The following is a 22,915-nucleotide window of genomic DNA, read 5'->3' as shown; positions in this document are numbered from 1 at the left end:
ATCACCCTTTCCTCTTCAAGGGAAAACCAACGCATGCTCAAGAGGTAGCAAGTATATAAAGATTTTTTTTATCTTGGGGGACAAGCAAACTATAGAAAAACGGAGTCCGGAAGGTGTCCCAGGTGGGCACAACCCACCCGAGCGCGCCTGGCAAGCCTAGCGTGCCCTGGTGTCTTGTGCCCACCAGGGTACGGTTCTTGGAAGTTTCTTCTTTTCCTTTTTTTTAATATTCCAAAACTGACTAAAAATATTTTTGCGGATTTTTGGAGTCCGTTTACTTGCCGTATCACGTACCTCCTTATTCTCACGATTCCGGAGTGTTCCGGAAGGACTCTTTTATGTGTTTTTCTGGTGTCAAAGTTTGGATAATATTACTTTCAACATTAATGGGCGTACCTGAGATATAATGTTTTATTCGTTGCCCATTGACAACCTTCGGGTTAGTACCTTCAGCATTATTTATTTTCATGGCTCCAGACAGATAAACCTCCTTGATAACATATGGGCCTTCCCATTTTGAGAGGAGTTTTCCCGCAAAGAATATGAAACGAGAGTTGTACAAAAGAACATATTCTCCGACTTTAAACTCGCGCTTCTGGATTCTATTTTCATGCCATCGTTTAACTTTTTCTTTGAATAATTTTGCATTTTCATAAGCTTGGGTTCTCCATTCATCTAATGAGCTAATATCAAATAACCTCTTTTCACCGGCAAGTTTGAAATCATAATTGGGTTCTTTGATTGCCCAATATGCTTTATGTTCTAACTCAAGAGGCAAATGACAAGCTTTTCCATAAACCATTTTATAAGGAGACATACCCATAGCATTTTTATATGTTGTTCTATAAGCCCAAAGTGCATCATCGAATTTCTTAGACCAATTCTTCCTGGACCTATTGACAGTCTTTTGCAAGATTAATTTTATTTCTCTATTGCTAAGTTCAACTTGACCACTAGACTGAGGATGATAAGGTGATGCAATTCTATGGTTAACATCATACTTGGCAAGCATTTTACGAAAAGCACCATGAATAAAGTGTGAACCACCATCAGTCATTAAATATCCAGGGACTCCAAACCTTGGGAATAACTTCCTTAAGCATTTTAATAGAGGTGTTGTGATTAGCACTACTGGTTGGAATAGCTTATACCAATTTAGTATCATAATCAACAGCAACCAAAATATGGGTATACCCATTATAGGAAGGAAAAGGTCACATGTAATCAAATCCCCAAACATCAAATGGCTCAACAGCAAGTGAATAATTCATAGGCATTTCTTGACGCTTACCGATATTACCTATTCTTAGGCATTCATCACAACATAAGACGAACTTACGGGTATCCTTGAAGAGAGTAGGCCAATAAAATCCAGATTGCAATACCTTGTGAGCAGTTCTATCTCCAGCATGATGCCCTCCATAAGCTTCGGAGTGACATTTCCTTAGGATTTGTCCCTGTTCATGCTCAGGTACGCAACGTCTAATAATACCATCTACTCATTCTTTATAAAGATGTGGGTCAAACCAAAAGTAGTGTCTTAAATCATAGAAGAATTTTTTCTTTTGTTGGTATGTAAAGCTAGGTGGTAAATATTTAGCAACAATGTAATTAGCATAGTCAGCATACCAAGGAGTTGAGCAACATTTATTGCAGCAAACTGCTCATCAGGAAAACTATCATCAATAGGTAGTGGGTAATCACGCACATTTTCAAGCCTATACAAGTTATCAGCTATGGGGTTCTCAGCTCCTTTTCTATCAGTGATATGTAAATCAAATTCTTGTAGCAGGAGAACCCATCAAATAAGTCTAGGTTTAGCATCTTTCTTTTCCATAAGATATTTAATAGCAGCATGATCGGTGTGAACAATTACTTTTGAATCAACAATATAAGGTCTAAATTTATCACAAGCAAACACTATTGCTAAGAATTCTTTTTCAGTAGTTGCATAATTTCGTTGAGCACTGTCTAGAGTTTTACTAGCATAATGAATAACATTCAGTTTCTTATCAACTCTTTGTCCTAGAACAGCACCAACATCATAGTCACTAGCATCACACATAATTTCAAAAGGCAAGTTCCAATCAGGTGGTTGAACAATAGGTGCAGAAATTAAGGCTTTCTTTAGTGTTTCAAAGGCTTCTAAACAATCATCATTAAAAACAAAAGGAATATCCTTTTGCAAAATATTCGTAAGAGGCTTAGAAATTTTAGAGAAGTCTTTGATAAATCTCCTATAGAAACCGGCATGACCTAAGAAACTACGAATACCTTTGATATCTTTAGGACATGGCGCTTTCTCAATTGCATCAACCTTAGCTTTGTCCACTTCAACCTTGTTCAGAAATTTTATGACCCAAGACAATACCTTCATTAACCATAAAGTGGCACTTCTCCCAATTCAATACAAGATTTGTTTGCTCGCATCTCTGCAAAACTCAATCAAGATTGCTTAAACAATCATCAAAAGACTTCCCATAGACAGAGAAATCATCCATGAAAACCTCAACAATCTTTTCACAAATGTCAGAGAATATAGTAGTCATACATCTTTGAAAGGTAGCAGGTGCATTGCATAAACCAAAAGTCATACGTCTATAAGCATAAGGTCCAAAAGGGCATGTAAAAGTAGTCTTTTCTTGATCACGTTGAGAAACAGGTATTTGTGAAAAACCAGAGTATCCATCAAGGAAGCAAAAATGTGTGTGCTTAGATAATCTTTCTAGCATTTGATCAATAAAAGGCAGAGGGTAATGATCTTTTCTAGTTGCTTTGTTTAATTTTCTAAAATCAATTACCATTCTATAACCTGTAATAGTTCTTTGTGGAATAAGTTCATTCTTATCATTAGGAACAACAGTAATACCTCCTTTCTTAGGGACACAATGAACAGGACTTACCCATCTACTATCAGCTATAGGATAGATTATACCTGCTTCCAGAAGTTTTAATATTTCCGTTCTTACCACTTCTTTCATTTTCGGATTTAACCAACGTTGGTGATCAACAACGGGTTTAGCATCAGGTTCCATATTAATATTGTGCTGACATAGAGTGGGACTAATGCCCTTTAAATCATCAAGAGTATATCCCATCGCATCTCGGTGTTTCCTTAGAACTTTCAATAATCTTTCTTCTTCATCTTCTGAAAGGTTAGCAGTAATAATAACAAGATATATCTTCTTTTCGTCAAGATAAGCATATTTCAAAGTGTCTGGCAATTGTTTTAATTCAAACACAGGATCACCTTTAGGTGGAGGAGGACCTCCTAGAGTTTCAATAGGCAAATTGTGTTTAAGCAGAGGACGTTGTTCAAAGAAAATCTTATCTATTTCATTTCTTTCATGCATATGTAAATCATTTTCATGGTCTAGCAAATATTGTTCTAAAGGATTAGTAGGTGGCACAGCAATAGAAGCAAGACCAATTATTTCATCCTTACTAGGCAATTCTTTTCCATGAAACTCATGAGACTCATCACCAAAACTAACACCGACAGGTTGTTTCTCACAGTCTATTCTAGCATTAACGGTGTTCAAGAAAGGTCTACCAAAGATAATGGGACAAAAGTCATCTTGTGGGGAAGCAAGAACAAGAAAATCAGTAGGGTATTTTATTTTCCCACACAAGACTTCAACATCTCTAACAATCCCAATTGGTGATATAGTGTCTCTATTAGCAAGTTTAATAGTAACGTCTATGTCTTCTATCTCTGCGGGTGTTGTGTCATTCATAATTTCTTGATATAAAGTGTAAGGAATAGCACTCACACTAGCACCTATGTCACATAAACCATGATAACAGTGATCTCCTATTTTAACTGAGACAACAGGCATGCCAACAACAGGTCTATGTTTATCCTTTTTATCAGGTTTGGCAATTCTAGCAGCTTCTTCATAGAAGTAAATAACATGCCCATCCATATCTTCTTCCAAGAGATCTTTAACCATAGCAATACTAGGTTCTACTTTGATTTGTTCATCAGCTTTAGGTGTTCTAATATAGCTTTGTTAACCATAGTTGAAACTTTAGCATGTTCCTTTATCCTAACACGGAAAGGTGGTTTCCCAATATAAGCAGAAGGAACAACTGGATCAACATTATAAATTATGGTTTCTTCTTTAATTGGTACCGGTTCTTTAATTTCTTCTTTAATAGGTGGGTGATATTTAAACCACTTCTCTTTAGGGAGATCAACATGAGTAGCAAATTATTCACAAAAGGAGGCTACTATCTCAGAGTCAAGTCCATATTTAGTGCTAATTTTTTGAAAAGCATCGGTATTCATAAAAGATTTAACACAATCATACTTAAGTTTAATACTTGACTCTTTACCTTTGTCGAGTTCCCAATCTTCAGAATTGCATTTAATTATTTTCAAGAGATCCCACCGGAATTCAATAGTCTTCTTCATAAAAGAACCAGCACAAGAAGTATCAAGCATGGTTTGATCATTACGAGAAAGCCGAGCATAAAAATTCTGGATAATAATTTCTCTTGAGAGCTCATGATTGGGGCATGAATATAACATTGACTTAAGCCTCCCCCAAGCTAGAGCGATATTTTCTCCTTCACGAGGCCAAAAATTATATATATAATTCTGATCACGATGAACTAGATGCATAGGATAATTTTTTTGGTGGAGCTCCAATTTCAATCAATTCCAATTCCAAGATCCAATATCATCGCATAGCCTATACCATGCTAATGCTTTTCCCTTCAAAGATAAAGGGAAAACCTTCTTCATACCCTCATCTCCGGGTAAACCTGCAAGCTTAAACAATCCACAAATTTGTTCCACATATATCAAGTGCATATCAGGATGTTCGGTTCCATCTCCTGCATAAGGATTAGCTAGCATTTGTTCTATCATACCCGAAGGAATTTCATATTCAATATTTTAAGTAGGTGCGGCAGGTTGAGGGGTAGCTAATTGTGGTTCCGGTCGAGGTGAGATACCCTGAACAAACCCCTCAAAGGATTGTTTTCCATAGTAACAAGTGACAATAATTTTTAGCACACTATATAAATGATTCCTTACCAAAGGCGCTTCACTTCCTGGCAACGGCTCCAGAAAATAGCCTTGATGACCCACAAGTATATGGGATCAATTGTAGCTCTTTTCGACAAGTAAGAGTATCGAACCCAACGAGGAGCAGAAGGAAATGACAAGTGGTTTTCAGCAAGGTAATGTCTGCAAGTGCTGAAATTATAAGTAGCAGAGTAGTTTGATAGCAAGATAATTTGTAACGAGCAAGTAACGATAGTAGTAACAAAAGGCAAACAAGATAGCCCAATCCTTTTGAGGCAAAGGACAGGCCAAAACGGTCTCTTTTGATAAGCAAAGCGTTCTTGAGGGTACACGGGAATTTCATCTAGTCACTTTCACCATGTTGGTTCGATTTGTGTTCGCTACTTTGATAATTTGATATGTGGGTGGACCGGTGCTTAGGTGTTGTTCTTACTTGGACAAACCTCCTACTAATTATTAACCCTCCCGCAAGCATCCACAACTACAAGAAAAATATGAAGAATAAATCCTAACCATAGCATTAAAACTTTTGGATCCAATCAGTCCCTTACGGAATAGCGCATAAACTGGGGTTTAAGCTTCTGTCACTCTCGCAACCCATCATCTAATTGCTACTCCACAATGCATTCCCTTAGGCCCAAATATGGTGAAGTATCATGTAGTCAACGTTCACATGACACCACTAAGGGAATCACAACATACATACTATCAAACTATCGAACACATATCAAATTCACATGATTACTTGCAACATGATTTCTCCCGTGACCTCAAGAACAAAAGTAACTACTCACAAATGATAGTCATGCTCAAGATCATAGGGGTATTAAATAGCATATTGGATCTGAACACATAATCTTCCACCAAATAAACCATATAGTAATCAACTACAAGATGTAATCAACACTACTAGTCGCCCACAAGCACCAATCTATAATTCCGGTAACAAGATTGAACACAAGGGATGAACTAGGGTTTGAGATGAGATGGTGTTGTTGAAGATGTTGATGGAGATAACCCTCCCCAAGATGGGAGAGTTGTTGGTGATGATGATGACGATGATTTCCCCCTCCGGGAGGGAAGTTCCCCCGGCGAAATCTCTTCGCCGGAGGGCAAAAGTGCTCCTGCCCAAGTTCCGCCTCAAGACGGTGGCGCTCCGTCCCGAAAGTCCTCTCCTTATGTTTTCTAGGTCAAAATGACCTATATACCAGAAGATGGGTACCGGAGGTGGGCCTGGGTGAGCACAACTCAGCCTGGGCGTTCGGTTTGTTCGGTCCGGTCTTTTCGGTCTTCCAAGAATTCGGTCCTCCTAAACTGAAGACCGAAATAATTTCGGTATTTTCAGCTACTATTCAGTCTTCGGTCTTTACTATTCGGTCTTCGGTCCCGACCAAACAGACCAAACTAATTAGTACAACTCATATTCATGTTACTTCCAGTACCAATTCATGTTTGTATTTGACAGAAGGTAACAAGATTCATATGGCATAAAGTAAGAAGATTCATGATTCATGGTCCAACAACAAGATTCATGCATACATAATCATTTATATTATACAGAAAGTAAGAAGATAATGAGCAAGTGAAACAACAACATTTATATTTGACACAAAGTAAGAAGATACAAGCAACAACATTTATCTTTGACACAGAGTAAGAAGATAACAAGCTACATCAGCCCATGGAATAGGCAAGCTCTGCCTCTAGAATTATAAATGCATCATCTTTCTCATTCAACTCCTCATCATGATCAGATTCCGGTGTAGGAAACATCTACAAAAAAATAGGAAGTTACTCGTTATTATAAGATTCCATCTAACAATAGTACATACGAACATACAAACCAACAAAAATAAATTGATTATTTCAACAACAGCACATGTAAGCAACATTGACATGAGCAAATCACAACATAAAGTGCATATAATCAAGTGCTCCAAATCTGGCAAACATTTTAGAAAATCTTCTTATTGAGAGCTAAGAAATGACATTGGTGTGTCTGTACCCTCTCTACACAGCAACCATTCCAAGTTAATATATTGAAAATAGCATGGTACACTCTGCCATGGAGATAAAAACCAACAAAAAACTATGATTGTTCCAATAGCAGCACCTACAAGCAAGCCACTACATCTACATGAGTTTGAACATCAGAAAATCTAGACATCACAAAACATGAACAATATAATTGATGCACATAAATGAATATATGTACATAGAGAGATGAAGTAGCTTGCTCACCTTCAGCTTCGAGGTGGAGCACCGGAAGGGGACAGTGACTACGACTCCTATGATATGCGGCCAATAAAAATTCAATATCACATTCAAAATATTTTTTCACGTTCGAGTGGCTATGATTTGTCACTGCATAGTCAAAGATTCATCCACCTAAAATAAAATCATTACAATCGGTCATGCACATCTGACAAATACAATCATTCTGATCTCACATGTATATCCAGTATCTAGCAAGTAGCAACTTACAAACCAAAACCATTCACATCTGAGATCAACAGAGGGAGATATCAAGGAAAAAGGGGAAAGAAAACACACCTTGAGCACCGCCAGAGTTGATGGAAGGACCACGACTAAGATGGGCAGAGACTAAGAAGGAGGAGCAACACCGACGGATGGACGCGTCACGAGCAGTGGAGCGACGCAGAGGGTTTGGGTTGGCGGCGTGACGCATGGGGCATGGCGGTGCGCATCTTGGATGGGGTTTGACTGGTCGTCACTGGTCCAGGCCATGGCTGGGGACGCTGGTCTTCGTCGGTCAGCGGAGCGCGGCTAGCCTCGGTGCGCCGAACTTCATCGGCAAGGGAGAATCGGGCCACAGCGGCGGATGGCGGCTAGGGTTCATTGTGGGAGAGAGCAGGAGTTGAGCGAAGCGGCGGGTGGGGGCTAGGTTTCCTGTGAACCGTGAGATGACGACGTGAGGTGTCTCCGTGTGTGTATCTGGATTGGGACCTTGGGCTAGCCAGATGGGCCTTGCGTAAACATTGTTCTCTATTCTATGGGCTTTTGTAAATTCGGTCTATACGGTATATTCGGTCCTGAAGTTAGGAGGACCGAACATACCATAATTAGTTCGGTCTTATTATGGTGCAGACCGTTTTTTTATTCGGTCTTTTTTAGTTCGGTTTTTTCGGGTTCGGTCTCGATCTTTTCGGGTTCCGTCTTCGGTCTTCGGTGTTTATGCCCGAGGTGAAGCACAACCCACCAGGGCGCGCCTGGGCTCCCTGGCACGCCCAGGTGGGTTCTGCCCACCTGGTGGGTCCCCTCTGGTAGTTATTTGCTCCAATATTCATCATATATTTGATAAAAAATCTCCGTGAAGTTTCAGCTTGTTTCGAGTTGTGCAGAATAGGTGGCGTGACGTAGCTTTTCCAGGTCCAGATTTCCAGCTGACAGAATTTTCCCTCTTCATGTATACCTTGCATATTATGAGAGAAAAGGCATTAGAATTACTCCAAAAAGCATTATTATGGATAAAAACATCATAAATAATAGTAAGAAAACATGACGCAAAATGGATGTATCAAGCATCTATGTGGGGGATGAAGCCGACGACTGGCAACTTTCAGAAATAGAACAAATAAACGGACGCACAGGAGGAAAAATCGCTTGAAACAAAAGGCTCAAACATAGATATATCACAGCATGGGTTCATAACATAGTTTGTACAACCCGAACACATTCAATCAAATATTACATCCTTAGAACGTTGACCCTCTATCACTCGGGCTCCTTCTAGGACATCATCGAAGTACCTCTCCGGCTTCCGATGATCTTTGCCTATGCTTGCCACTTCGGTGGCCTTCATCTTCGCCCATTGCATCTTGACGTGGGCGAAGGCCATCCGGGCACCCTCTATCCAGGTCGAGCGCTTTACAGCATCAATCCGTGGTCACGCATTGATAAGACGCTTCAGCAAACCGAAGTAGCTGCTCAGAATCGGCTCGACCGGCCAGAGTTGGACTATTAGGTCCTTCATGGCCAAGCCTGCCACCCTATACAGCTCCGTCAGCTGCTTTAGCTGGTCGTTCAGGGGCGTCGGGTGTTTCAACGCGAGAAATTGCGACCAGAACAGCTTCTCAGTTGAGTTCCCCTCCTGGGCTCAGAAGAACTGTGCGGCATCGGCGGCGCTCCTCGGAAGATCTGCAAACGCGGCTGGAGAACTCCACACTCGGGTGAGCAAAGCATACTTCTGACCTCCAAAGATACTCTGCAAAAGAAAGGCCTTACCAACCGCTATCTGCCTCGCCTGATGGATCGCTTCGCGAGCACTCCGGGACTCGATCCGCGCCTCTTTAACATCATGGAGAGCCTTGGCAAGCTCGGACGACTGGTCCGAAGTCTTCTGTTCCAAGGTCTCGCATTTGCTGATGGCATCCTTCAGCTCCTGCTTGACTTCGGCCACCCGAGCTTTGTGTTGGCGACGGGCAGCTTGCTCGGTCTTCAGTTCAGCAGCCGCTTTGTCAGCGGCTGCCTATTCGCCTCCGCCTCTTTCTTGGCCTGGGCGAGGGCGCCTTTGAGGGTCTCGACCTCGGCTGCACCAGCTGTGATCATAATCAAAGCATTCCACGAGTTAACCTCTGAATATACATATCACTTCTGATATAAAAACATTCTTTTTTCAACATCGTACGCATACCTTGCGTCTCGTCGAACCGCTTATTAATGCGGTCGAGTTCCTCATCTGCCACCTGAAGCTTCCGACTGAGTTCGGACACTTCGGCAGCATGGGCGGTTGCCGCCAACATGGAGGCCTGTTACAATAACAACACGGTATGTTACTCTCCGGAATACTATGTGGATCCTCTGTCTGGTTCCTTTTTAAACCGGACAGAGCCTCAGGGGCTACTGTCTGTACACAGGTTTATTCTTTTATATGAAAAGTTTTTAGAACATTACGTCACGTACCTCAAAGCCTGTCGGTAGGCTGCAGAAGGCTTCATTCAGTCCATTTTTAGTGGACTAAACATTCTCCATAACCGCACCCATCAGGGTGCGGTGCTCCTCCACAACGGAAGCACTTTGCAGTGCTTCCTCTAGAGTGTTGGGCGCCTCCGGACTAGTGGAGGCTGCCGATGGAGCCGATGCTCCTCCCCCCTCTTTCGAAGGGGGCTGCTTATCCGCTCCCGGAGCCATGCTGGTCTCCGGAATGGTGTTCGACTGGGGCCCGGATTGTTGGGGATCCCCACCATCGGTTTTCATAGGGGACGCCTCCCCTAGGCCTACGGCGACCGAGGTATTAACCTCGGGCGCTCTCTTGATGGCCTCGTCCGCCCCCTCTCAGCCAGGAGAGGTCCTTCGGTGTCCTCCATGGCGATAGGCGAGGTGGCTCGTGGCGGCGTGTCACTCTCTGCCATTTTGGGCGGTAGAGAATCCCCCCCCCCCCCCCCGATAATGGAGTTTGCAGGAGCTCACGGGGAGGGCTGAAAGGCAATAAACAAATTAACTTATATAATGGAAACAGGAAGACCGAAGATAAACAGTAAGTTTCTGAATACTTATGATTCAGCCTAGGGCTTCACCCTAGGAGGTATCTTGGGGACTAGTTCGGACTCTGAGTCTGAACTATCCGAAAGGGTCACCTTCCCTCTCTTGGGCGCCTCCCCCTCCGGGTCTTTGGAGGCCGCCCTCTTCTTCTTCCCCTTATGGGGGGAGTCGCTTTCCACCTCCTCCTCCTCTTCTTCCTCGTCTCCCTCATGGGAAGAGAGGGCTTTGGTCTCTCTGGACACTGTGTCTGAAGGACCTTTGTGGCGGGGGCCGCCCTTGGCCTCCTTGCCCTTCTTCTTCTTGGTCTTCTTCTCTGGTGCCTGATAGGGCGCCGGGACCAGCATCTTCGTTAGCTGGGATGTTGCCGGGGTCTCAGGCAGCGGTGCCGGACAGTTGATCCGCTCAGCCTTTGCCGTCCAGCCCTGTACCGAAAGCAGGCAATATAATCTTTATTGTATCTGGAGTATTGACCAGATAGGTCTTCGGAAAGATTATGCTTATCGTCGAGGTCGGGTTCTCGATGTCGAGTCCGATGTCCTTAGTCTTCTTCGGCCACGTTTTCTGGGCCTTGAAGAGCTGCTTCCATATATCTTCATGCGTGGTGCCGAAGAAGCGCTTCAGGGTCTGTGGCTCCTCCAAATTGAACTCCCACATGGGGGAGGCCCGGAGCTGGCAGGGAAGGATACGATGGAAGAGCATCACTTGAATCACGTTTGTGAGACCAGTGTTTGCCCCTAACATGTTGGAGATGCGTTTCTGTAGCATCTTCACCTCCGGTTGGGACCCCCAGTCAAGGCCCTTGGCGGTCCATGAGGTGAGTCTCGTGGGGGTTCAGATCTGAAGTCACGTGTGGCCGCCCATTTGGCGTCGCGGGGTTCGGTGATGTAGAACCACTCCTGCTGCCACACCTTGACTATCTCTACGAATGCCCCTTTGGGCCAGACGATGTTGGGGAGCTTGCTTACCATGGCCCTGCCACAGTCCGCATGTTGTCCGTCGACCACCTTCGGCTTCAGATTGAAAATCTTGAGCCATAGGCCAAAGTGTGGGGGGATGCGGAGAAGAGCCTCACACAGGACGATGAACGCCGATATGTGGAGGAAGGAATTTGGGGCTAGATCATGGAAATATAACCCGTAGTAGAACATGAGACCTCGGACGAAGGGATGGAGGGGAAACCCTAGCCCTCAGAGGAAATGGGAGATGAACACGACCCTCTCACCAGGCTCCGGAGTAGGGATAACCTGATCTTTGTTAGGAATCCTATGCGCGATATCTGCAGACAGATAGCCCGTGCTCCGGAGATCCTTGACGTCCTTTTCGGTGACAGAGAAGGCCTGCCACTTGCCCTTGGAACCGGACCCGACCATTGCAGGGGAGGGTGGCGGCGGTAGGAAAGATCAAAGTTGTGGGTGCTAGAGCTTGGAGGTTCGAAGACATGAGCTAGAGGAAGGCATGGGGAAAAGGAGGGATCTTTATCCTCTTATAGACGATGAAAAATACCAAACGTCCCACACTCAAGCCATAAACCTCGCCCTGTTCCCAACTAGATCGTGCGTAAGGCGCGGTTGGGTTACCCAAACCGTATTGATGAGAATCCCATAATGGGCGGGCATGATCTCTATTTTGACAAGACGTGCCAATGGAGGCCGAACCTCGAAACGCGAAACGGGAGGCATGAAAACGGTTCGAAATGTTAAAGAGTCAAGTGTGACGCTTTGCCGAAAAAGTTGTCAGTAAAAGACACTATTCCTATTTTGACATCTTGCCTTCGTGGCTAAGGGTTGTATTGACTATGCAGAGCCGGACACGGTTCCTTTATGCAGGAAGCTAACTTAAAATATTCAGGAGAAGGAACCCGCCTTGCAATGCCGAAGATAATCCGCGTGCCTGATACATCTCCAACGTATCTATAATTTTTGATTGTTCCATGCTATTATATTATCCATCTTGGATCTTTTATATGCATTTATATGCTATTTTATATGATTTTTGGGACTAACCTATTAACCTAGAGCCCAGTGCCAATTTCTGTTTTTTCCTTGTTTTTGAGTTTTACAGCAAAGGAATACCAAACGGAGTCCAATTGACGTGCCAATTTTTGATGATTTTTATGGACCAAAAGAAGCCCCCGGAGTAAAAGAGTTGGGCCAGAAGAGTCCCGAGCCGTCCACAAGGGTGGAGGGCATGCCCTACCCCCCTGGGCGCGTCCCCCTATCTCGTGGACGACTAGGAGACCCCCCTGACGTGAGACCGACGCCAAAAATTCCTATAAATACAGAAACCTCCAGAAAATAACCTAGATCGGGAGTTCCGCCGCCGCAAGCTTCTGTAGCCACCAAAAACCAATCGGGGCCCTGTTCTGGCACCCTGCTGGAGGGGGATCCGTCACCGGCGGCCATCTTCATCATCCCGGCGCTCTCCATGATGAGGAGGGAGTAGTTCGCACTCGGGGCTGAGGGTATGTACCAGTAGCTATGTGTTTGATCTCTCTCTCTCTCTTTCGTGTTCACGATATGGCACGATCTTGATGTACCGCGAGCTTTGCTATTATAGTTGGATCTTATGATGTTTCTCCCCCTCTACTCTCTTGTAATGGATTGAGTTTTCCCTTTGAAGTTATCTTATCGGATTGAGTCTTTAAGGATTTGAGAACACTTGATGTATGTCTTGCATGTGCTTATCTGTGGTGACAATGGGATATTCACGTGATCTACTTGATGTATGTTTTGGTGATCAACTTGCGGGTTCAGTGACCTTGTGAACTTATACATAGGGGTTGGCACACGTTTTCTTCTTGACTCTCCGGTAGAAACTTTGGGGCACTCTTTGAAGTTATTTGTGTTGGTTGAATAGATGAATCTGAGATTGTGTGATGCATATCGTATAATCATACCCGCGGATACTTGAGGTGACATTGGAGTATCTAGGTGACATTAGCGTTTTGGTTGATTTGTGTCTTAAGGTGTTATTTTACTACAAACTCTAGGACTGTTTGTGACACTTATAAGAATAGCCGAACGGATTGATCGGAAAGAATAACTTTGAGGTGGTTTCGTACCCTACAATAACCTCTTCGTTTGTTCTCCGCTATTTGTGACTTGGGAGTGACTCTTTGTTGCATGTTGAGGGATACTTATATGATCCAATTATGTTATTATTGTGGAGAGAACTTGCACTAGTCAAAGTATGAACCCTAGGCCTTGTTTCAACGCATTGAAATACCGTTTTCGCTCACTTTTATCATTAGTTACCTTGTTGTTTTTATATTTTCAGATTACAAAAACCTATATCTATCATCCATATTGCACTTGTATCACCATCTCTTCGCCGAACTAGTGCACCTATACAATTTACCATTGTATTGGGTGTGTTGGGGACACAAGAGACTCTTTGTTATTTGGTTGCAGGGTTGTTTGAGAGAGACAATATTTATCCTACGCCTCCCACGGATTGATAAACCTTAGGTCATCCACTTGAGGGAAATTTGCTACTATCCTACAAACCTCTGCACTTGGAGGCCCAACAACGTCTACAAGAAGAAGGTTTTGTAGTAGACATCAAGCTCTTTTCTGGTGCCGTTGCCGGGGAGGTGGGTGCTTGAAGGTATATCTTTAGATCTTGCAATCGAATCTTTTTGTTTCTTGTTTTATCACTAGTTTAGTCTATAAAAGAAAACTAAAAAATGGAATTGAGGGTGCCTCATATGCTTCATCTTTTTAATGTCTTCCGTGAAAATAAGGATTCCGATAATTGTGCTCAATTGCTAGAGGAAGAATGCATTAGAATGTTTGGCACTAAATCTTTGAATGCCGACTCTGTACAACCCTAGGCCCCTCCGGTGTGTATATAAACCGGAGGGTTTAGTCCGTAGAGGCTATCAGAATAATCATAGGCTAGACAGCTAGGTTTAGCCATTATGATCTCGAGGTAGATCAACTCTTATAACCCTTATACACATCGAATATAATCAAGCAGGACGTAGGGTTTTACCTCCTTTAAGAGGGTCCAAACCTGGGTTAACAGTGTGTCCCTATAGTCCCTTGTTACCATCGATCCTTAGACACACAGCTTGGGACCCCCTACCCGAGATCTGCCGGTTTTGACACCGACACCCACTAGAGATGAGCTCGCACATCTTGTTCAGCGCGAATGTGGACATGAACAGACGCCACTTCATGTTATTCCTCCTACCATCCTTCTTGGCCTTCAGTGCAGTGGCAACATAAGTGGCAGTTGGCTCAACGAGCACAACTCGCACAAAGCTACAAGTACCAGGTGAAACCTCGAACACCTCTGAATCAGCAAGCATGTTCTAATCGAGGAGGGCCTGCGAGTCCTTGACATAGGAAGCCGCAAATTGGCTATCCGACAGGACAAAGGCTTGAGTAAGATCTTACGTCTGCGTGGTCATGTCCTACAATCGTGATCACGCATACATAGTAAGCATAACACACACAGTACCACAAAATAACAACCGGGCGATCTATGAAAGTAGGAGCATAGATGCCAACTAGATATGAATCCATCACCAATAGCTACCACAATGTCAGAACTAGCTATGAATCCACTGTGTTCATCACAAATAGCTACTCTAGCATGCTACAAATCCTACACAACTAACTATGAATCCATAGTGTTCATTACTATCACACTACTCAATCTACACAGATCCAACACAAATAGCTACCACTAGATCAAAATCTAGCATATGTTCAAAGATCAATTCACGAATCAACCCTACCACACGCTTGCATATCTAACCCTACGACCACATCCTCTCAGATCTAGCTAGAATGAACATGAGAAAGAGGTCATTAAAATCATAGAGGCCATTGTTGCAGCTCAGGGGGGGGGGGGGGCGAGAAGGGCCGGAGAAGTTGAGGACAGGACTCGCCGCCGCCGTGGACCACCGGTCGGCGAAGGAGCTCCGCTTACCTGGTCGTCTGTGCTGATGCGCGTCGGCTAGAAAGATCGAAAGGGGGGAGAAAGGTGGTAGGGCTTTGGGCGGTGAGAGGACGGGGGCTAAATAGGGTGACCGAATCGGCGGGATGTGAGCCGAAATCCTCCCAACGATTTTTCGGAGACGCGGGTGAGCTCGCGCCATCTCCCTGGTAGCAGGAGCTCAGCGCCGCGTTCCCCTCCCCTGCCTCGCATGAGCCTGGCTCTAGAGAAACTGTCGATCTGGGCGTAGGTCGCACGCCTGGCTCGGAGTGCTGTGAAGTTCGTGCCGTGTAGGCCGAAAACTGTATACAGGCCAACCAAACAACCCAATTCCTTCCCACGCGGGCCTGGTTGGGCCTTATGCAGGCAACCAAATGCGCCTGATTTTTTTATTTTATGTATATTATTTTAATTAACAAATATAGTTTTAATACCTGAACCTTTTTTATTTCATTAACATTTTTAAATTCCACGAACAAGTTTTGAATTCCCTAACATTTTTTCAAGGGCTCGAACAATTTTTGAATTTGTGAGCATTTTTCGTATTAGCAATATTTTTTAATTCACAAACATTGTTTTCATATCCGCAGACAGTTTTTGAATTAATGAACATTTTTCAGTTTCCCGAGCAATTTTTGAATTCGCAGACATTTTTAAAATTGGTTTTTTTTATTTGCAAACATATTTCAAATCCATGATTTTTTTGGAATCATGAACGCTTTTGATTTTTCAATATTTTTACATTTCATCAACTTTTTTTAATTTGGGAGCATTTTTTTAATATGCATGAATTGTTTCTGGATTCACAGCTTTTGTGTTGTGTTCATAATTTTTTAATTAAATTGACAGAAATAAAATGAGAAAAAAAAACATAAGTGTACTCACATGCTGGGGGGGGGGGGGGGGGGGGGGGCATCTCGCACGAGGGACACTGCATAGCGCTCGGAGCGATGCACGAGAGCTCCCTTAATGCGTCGAATAGCAAATTTCACGAAATCACTAATTATAAGGGCTAGCCCTTGCAACGGTAAATTCCATTTTATCGGGGGTGGCAAGTAACGCATTACATGTGCATCATTTGTCGCAACCTAGGAGGTTTTTCTCTTTTCAAATAGATTCATTTTTTAAAAAACAATTAACCGTGCATTTAAATCATGATCCGTTTTGCCGTCTCGTGACAAGATTTTCAAAAATAGATTCCATGTTAATAGGTTTCCACGAAAAATATCACTAGAAAGAACCAAAAATTAAAAAAACATAAACAAAGAAAAGCATCAAAAAACCAGAAAGCACAGTTGTGTCTTTTCACTTATTTTAGGAAGCATAACTGTACTTTTCCATTTTGGGGTCACCTTGAGCTTTTTTTTTTTTTGACAGCATTGGGGTCAGCTTGAGCTTGTCCAAGGAAGCCTCTCTAAAAGAAGGGGCTTGAACCGTTGAACGAGTAGGCGACTGGACCACCGGAGCACACGCCACTGCTACTAACGGAAGGAAACGGAGGAGTGACGTCGAGCCGCGCAAGGACGGACGCGTGCAGGGCACGAACTGATTCCTGGCGAGGCGAGATAAGGCACAGATGGTGCACAACTCTTCGTGCCAGAGACGGATACTCTCTCTCCAAAGTGGATTCCGATCGAATCACACGATCGAAGAGTTGCCGTGACAGTCCCTAATCTCGCCAATCAGCAAGATCGCACATGGCCGTGTGGAATATGAAAAGGAGGGAACCCCGTACCCTCATCGCCTAAGGAAAACGGATAACTCTATTTCTTTTTAAATAAAAGAAAACGGATAACTTTTTTTTTTTTGAGAATAAGAAAACGGATAACTGATATTGAGAAACGGCTCTCTGAAAAACACCCTTGTCGTCGACTCACTGGCACATGCACCGATGCTGCTTTACGTTATTCTAGTGCGAGACAGGAGGCAATCCAGCACTCCAAAAATCGGGAGAGGCAACCAAAGATGATACGGGCATCTCCATCGCCAACTCTTAAACTGGACACGGCATCCGTTCGCTGATCGAGGGGAACCAGTTCGGATACTGATGCAGAAGCCGATCATCTAACTGTAACCGCATACATTTTAAACCGAATTTCAATAAACCACACAAAATTACATGCAAACTGGATGATTTTCATATAAACCAGATGGTATGTTCATTCCCACAACATGTCTTTCCTATATACGGCAGTCCGCTCATCAGACTGTCGTAAGCCTCGAAGAGATATGCTTTAGCGAAAGGGGAGAGTAGCCTCCTTCTGCCACTGCGAAGTACGGATCGGAGTTGGTTTTTTGGGCGGGGAAGACAGTTGTCGTGGCCTACGCCCCGGCGAAGCGGGCAAGCCACCAGCCGTGTAACCCGGCGAGGCGGTGGTGGTGGACTTCATGGGACCCAAGCGGCGGCGGCTTCCCATGGTCTATTTTCCTCACTTCCGCTGTGGTGGTGGACTTCGTGCGACCCAAGCAGCGGCGGCCTCCCATAGTCTACTTTTTCTCACTGTCCGTGGCGGTCGCGGACGTGCCGGCTTCGTCGTCGTGCCGGCGGGGCGCGGCCAACTCGATGTTGGCCATGTCGTCGTTGGTGCCCTAGTCAAATTCCTCCACCGTCGCGTCAACCTCCGCGAAGATGGTTCTTTCTCTGCCTGTTGCATGTGTTGCCGCCATCGCTCGCGAGGATTTGGCGGGAGACTACGTTGGCCAGCTTGGATGGGCTAGGACGGCTTGGCGATGGCGGTGGCGCCGGCTCCGGAGATGTTGCTGACAAGCCAGCTTGTATCTGGCTAGCTCGCCGGGCAATCCAGGCTGCTGCAATGCCGGAGAGCTCCTTCTTCTGCTCGCTGGAGAGGCCATCCCACAAGACTTTGGAGCCAGAGGCCATGACGGGTGTGGTACAAGAAGGAGATGGAGAGCGGAGGTGTGGTATGGTTCTTGCTCGGCGTCTGGCCACGCTTAAATAGCGGACGGATGCGTGATACGTCTTCAATCTATCTATATTTTTTTTATTATTCCATGCTAATAAAGTATCAATCTTGGATGTTTATATACATTTACTAGCAACTTTATATAATTTTTTGGGACTAACCTATTAACCTATTGCCCAGTGTCGGTTGCTGTTTTTTTGCTTGTTTTTACTTCGCAGCGTATCAATACCAAACGAAGTCTAATTGCCACGAACCTTTTTGAAGATTTTTTTCTGGTGATAAAGACCCTGGAAGCTTCTGGAGTACACGGGAGGAGGCCCGTGGGGCCTACTAGGCACCAGGGCGCTCTAGGGGCCTCCGGCGCGCCCTGGCGGATAGTGGAGCCCACGGGAACCCCCTTGACCTACCTCTAACTCTACAAATACTCTAAAATCCTAGAAACTCTAGAGGAGTCGACGAAATACTTTTTCCACCACCGCCAGTTCCAGAACCACGAGATCCAATCTAGAGGCCTTTTCCGGCACTCTACCGGAGGGGGCAACGATCACGGAGGGGTTCTTCATCATCCTTACTGCCCCTCCGATGATGCGTGAGTAGTTTACCACAGACCTATGGGTCCGTAGTTAGTACCTAGATGGGCCAAAGAAGTACCAGAGGGGGGCTCCGAGGGGAGCACAACCCACCTGGGCGCGCCTGGGGGCCCAGGCACGCCCTGGTGGGTTGTGCCCACCTCGGCCGCCTCCCGCACCGCCTCTTTGCTCTATAAATACCACCCAAATCCAAAAACCCTAAGGGAGTCCACGAAACACAATTCCAGCCGCCACAAGTTCCAGAACCACCAGATCCAATCTAGACACCATCACGGAGGGGTTCATCATCCTCATTGGTGCCTCTCTGATGATGCGTTACTAGTTCATTGTAGACCTACGGGTCTGTAGTTAGTAGCTAGATGGCTTCCTCTCTCTCTCTTTTGATTCTCAACACAATGGTCTCTTGGAGATCTATTTGATGTAACTCTTTTTGCGGTGTGTTTGTTGGGATCCGATGAATTGTGAGTTTATGATCAGATCTATCAATGAATATTATTTGAGTCTTCTCTGAACTCTTTTATGCATGATTGTTATAGCCTCGTATTTCTTCTCCAATTTTTTGGTTTGGTCTGGCCAACTAGATTGATTTATCTTGCCACGGGAAGAGGTGCTTTGTGATGGGTTCGATCTTGCGGTGCTCAATCTCAGTGACAGAAAGAGACATGACACGCATGTATCGTTGCTATTAAGGGTAACAAGATGGGGTTTATTCATACGTGAGTTTACCTTGTCTACATCATGTCATCATTCTTAATGCATTACTCTATTTTTTCATGAACTTAATACACTAGATGCATGCTGGATAGCGATCGATGTTCATGCACAGCTCTTCGTGCCAGAGAAGGATACTTCTTTCTCTAAAGTGGATTCCGATTGAATCACACGATCGAGGAGTTGCCGTGACAGTCCCTAATCTCGCCAATCAGCAAGATCGCATATGGCCGTGTGGAATATGAAAAGGAGGGAACCCCCGTACACCGAGGAAAACGGAGAGCTCTATTAAAGAAAAGGGAAAACGGATAACTGAAACTGAAAAACAGCTCACTGAAGAATACAGATTTGAATTCTCTGAAACAAACCCTTGTCGTCGACTCACTGGCACATGCGCCGATGCTGCTTTACGTTATTCTGGTGCGAGGATCGTAGTCGGAGGGCGATCGACCGAGACAGGAGGCGATCGAGCACTCTAAAAATCGGGAGAGGCAACCAAAGGTGATACGAGCATCTCCGCACGCCAGCTCTTAAACCGGACACGGTATCCGTTCGGTGATCAAGGAAATCAGTTCGTACATTGAAGCCGATCATCTAACCGTAACCGCATACATTTTAAATTAAACTGGACTTTAATAAACTACACAAAAATACATGCAAACTGGATGATTTTCGTATAAACCAGATGAAAAATATTTACATTTCGGACATATTTTAACTACACTATACCGAACTAAGCTAAACTAGTCTATAGCCAGTCGCGTCGGATGTTCATTCCCACAACATGTATTTCCTATGTCCAGCGGCCCGCTCATCAGACTGTCGTAAGCGCCGAAGGGATATGCTTGGGAAGAGTAGCCTCCTTCTGCTGCCGGGAAGCATGGATCAGAGTTGGTTTTTGGGCGGGGAAGACAGTCGTCGTGGCCTACGCCCCGCGAAGCGGGCAAGCCCCCGACTGTGTAACCCGGCGAGGCGTTGGTGGTGGATTTCATGGGACCCAAGTGAAGGAAATATGCCCTAGAGGCAATAATAAAGTTATTATTTATTTCCTTATATCATGATAAATGTTTATTATTCATGCTAGAATTGTATTAACCGGAAACATAATACTTGTGTGAATACATAGACAAATAGAGTGTCACTAGTATGCCTCTACTTGACTAGCTCGTTGATCAAAGATGGTTATGTTTCCTAGCCATTGACATGAGTTGTCATTTGATTAACGGGATCACATCATTAGGAGAATGATGTGATTGACTTGACCCATTTCGTTAGCTTAGCACTCGATCGTTTAGTATGTTGCTATTGCTTTCTTCATGACTTATACATGTTCCTATGACTATGAGATTATGCAACTCCCGTTTACAGGAGGAACACTTTGTGTGCTACCAAACGTCACAACGTAACTCGGTGATTATAAAGGTGCTCTACAGGTGTCTCCAAAGGTACTTGTTGGGTTGGCTTATTTCGAGATTAGGATTTGTCACTCTGATTGTCGGAGAGGTATCTCTGGGCCCACTCGGTAATGCACATCACGTAAGCCTTGCAAGCATTGCAACTAATGAGTTAGTTGCGGGATGATGTATTACGGAACGAGTAAAGAGACTTTCCGGTAACGAGATTGAACTAGGTATTGAGATACCGACGATCGAATCTCGGGCAAGTAACATATCGATGACAAAAGGAACAACGTATGTTGTTATGCGGTTTGACCGATAAAGATCTTCGTAGAATATGTGGGAGCCAATATGAGCATCCAGGTTCCGCTATTGGTTATTGACCGGAGACGTGTCTCGGTCATGTCTACATAGTTCTCGAACCCGTAGGTCCGCACGCTTAAAGTTTGATGACGGTTATATTATGAGTTTATATGTTTTGATGTACCGAAGGTAGTTCGGATTCCCGGATGTGATCACGGACATGACGAGGAGTCTCGAAATGGTCGAGACATGAAGATTGATATATTGGACGACTATATTCGGACACCGGAATGGTTCCGGGGGTTATCGGATATATACCGGAGTACCGGGGGTTACCGGAACCCCCCTCCCCCCCGGGGGTTTAATGGGCCTACATGGGCCTTAGTGGAGAAGAGGAGGGGCGGCCAGGGCAGGCCACGCGCCCCCTCCCCCTCTAGTCCGAATTGGACAAGGAGGGGGGCGGCGCCCCCCTTTCCTTCCTCTCTCCCTCCTCCTTCCCCCCTTCTCCTAGTCCAACAAGGAAGGGAGGGAGTCCTACTCCCGGTGGGAGTAGGATTCCTCCTTGGCGCGCCTCCTCCTGGCCGGCCGCCTCTCCCCCCCTTGCTCCTTTATATACGAGGGCAGGGGGCACCCCATAGACACAACAATTGATCATTGATCTCTTAGCCGTGTGCGGTGCCCCCCCACCAGAATCCACCTCGATAATATCATAGCGGTGCTTACACTACTACAGATTAAGCCAATAACGACCAACAACTAACAATTCTCGGTTGTTATTAGTATGGCGCACGCGTCCAACTTCTAAACTAATGTTGTGAAACCTCCATAACGAGGATGGGTCTGCCCGTCGTTAATTTTATTCTGTTTAGAGAGTATTATTTGCGTCCTTATCTGCTGAAACAAACAATAAATAAAGAGAAAGATAATGACCAATAAAATCTAGGTTCCCGTGCAACCGTTTGTTCTGATTTCCCCAAAAAGCGCTGCCAGCCGCTTCCTTTCCTTCCAGCCGCCGCCGCCTCCTCCTACCCTTCATCTCGTTTCTGCTCTCCTATCTTCCTCCCGTACCTCCTCGAGCGCAGCGGCTGATTCCGGCCGAGCTGCATGCGATGTCGGCCAGGTCACAGTTCCCGTGGCCATCCTCTGCCGCCGTCCTCGTGGGAGCCGGCAACGCGCTGGTCGTCTCGGTGGCAGCTGCCGCGGACAACGTGGGGAAGCACGGGTTGGAGATCGCGCAGCTGGCGCTCGACGCTAAAGGGCCAGCGCCTATGTACGACGTCGCCTCCAAGAAAAACAGCAGCGAGATGCACAAGTAAGCATGATGTCCATCATGATGCATAGTACATCATATTAGCACATTCTAAATTTGCGTGGTCGTCTCTGTCATGCCATGAACAGGGCAGATCTAGGACTGAGAATTGTTGGGACTTCCACAAGCGGCCGTGCAGCAGCTGATTAACTAGTTATATTCTTCACTCGACCATTCTTTTTTTGCAGTTTTTCATTTTA

The 22,915-nt window shown here is 44.9% G+C and overlaps 1 long non-coding RNA gene across 1 annotated transcript; it reads right to left on the bottom strand.

Moving 5' to 3' along the window:
* Positions 1-6,518: 6,518 nt before the first annotated feature.
* Positions 6,519-7,977, bottom strand: LOC141042290 (uncharacterized). The gene is made up of 3 exons (XR_012204390.1): positions 7,589-7,977; positions 7,277-7,423; positions 6,519-6,808 (listed from the first exon to the last, which is right to left on the bottom strand). It is a non-coding gene; the product is annotated as an uncharacterized lncRNA (long non-coding RNA).
* Positions 7,978-22,915: the final 14,938 nt, after the last annotated feature.

Source organism: Aegilops tauschii, chromosome 3 (genome assembly GCF_002575655.3).
Source record: "Aegilops tauschii subsp. strangulata cultivar AL8/78 chromosome 3, Aet v6.0, whole genome shotgun sequence".
Lineage (NCBI taxonomy): Eukaryota > Viridiplantae > Streptophyta > Magnoliopsida > Poales > Poaceae > Aegilops > Aegilops tauschii.
Note: the sequence above shows the minus strand (reverse complement) of the source record. Positions and strands in the feature narration are given on the sequence as shown.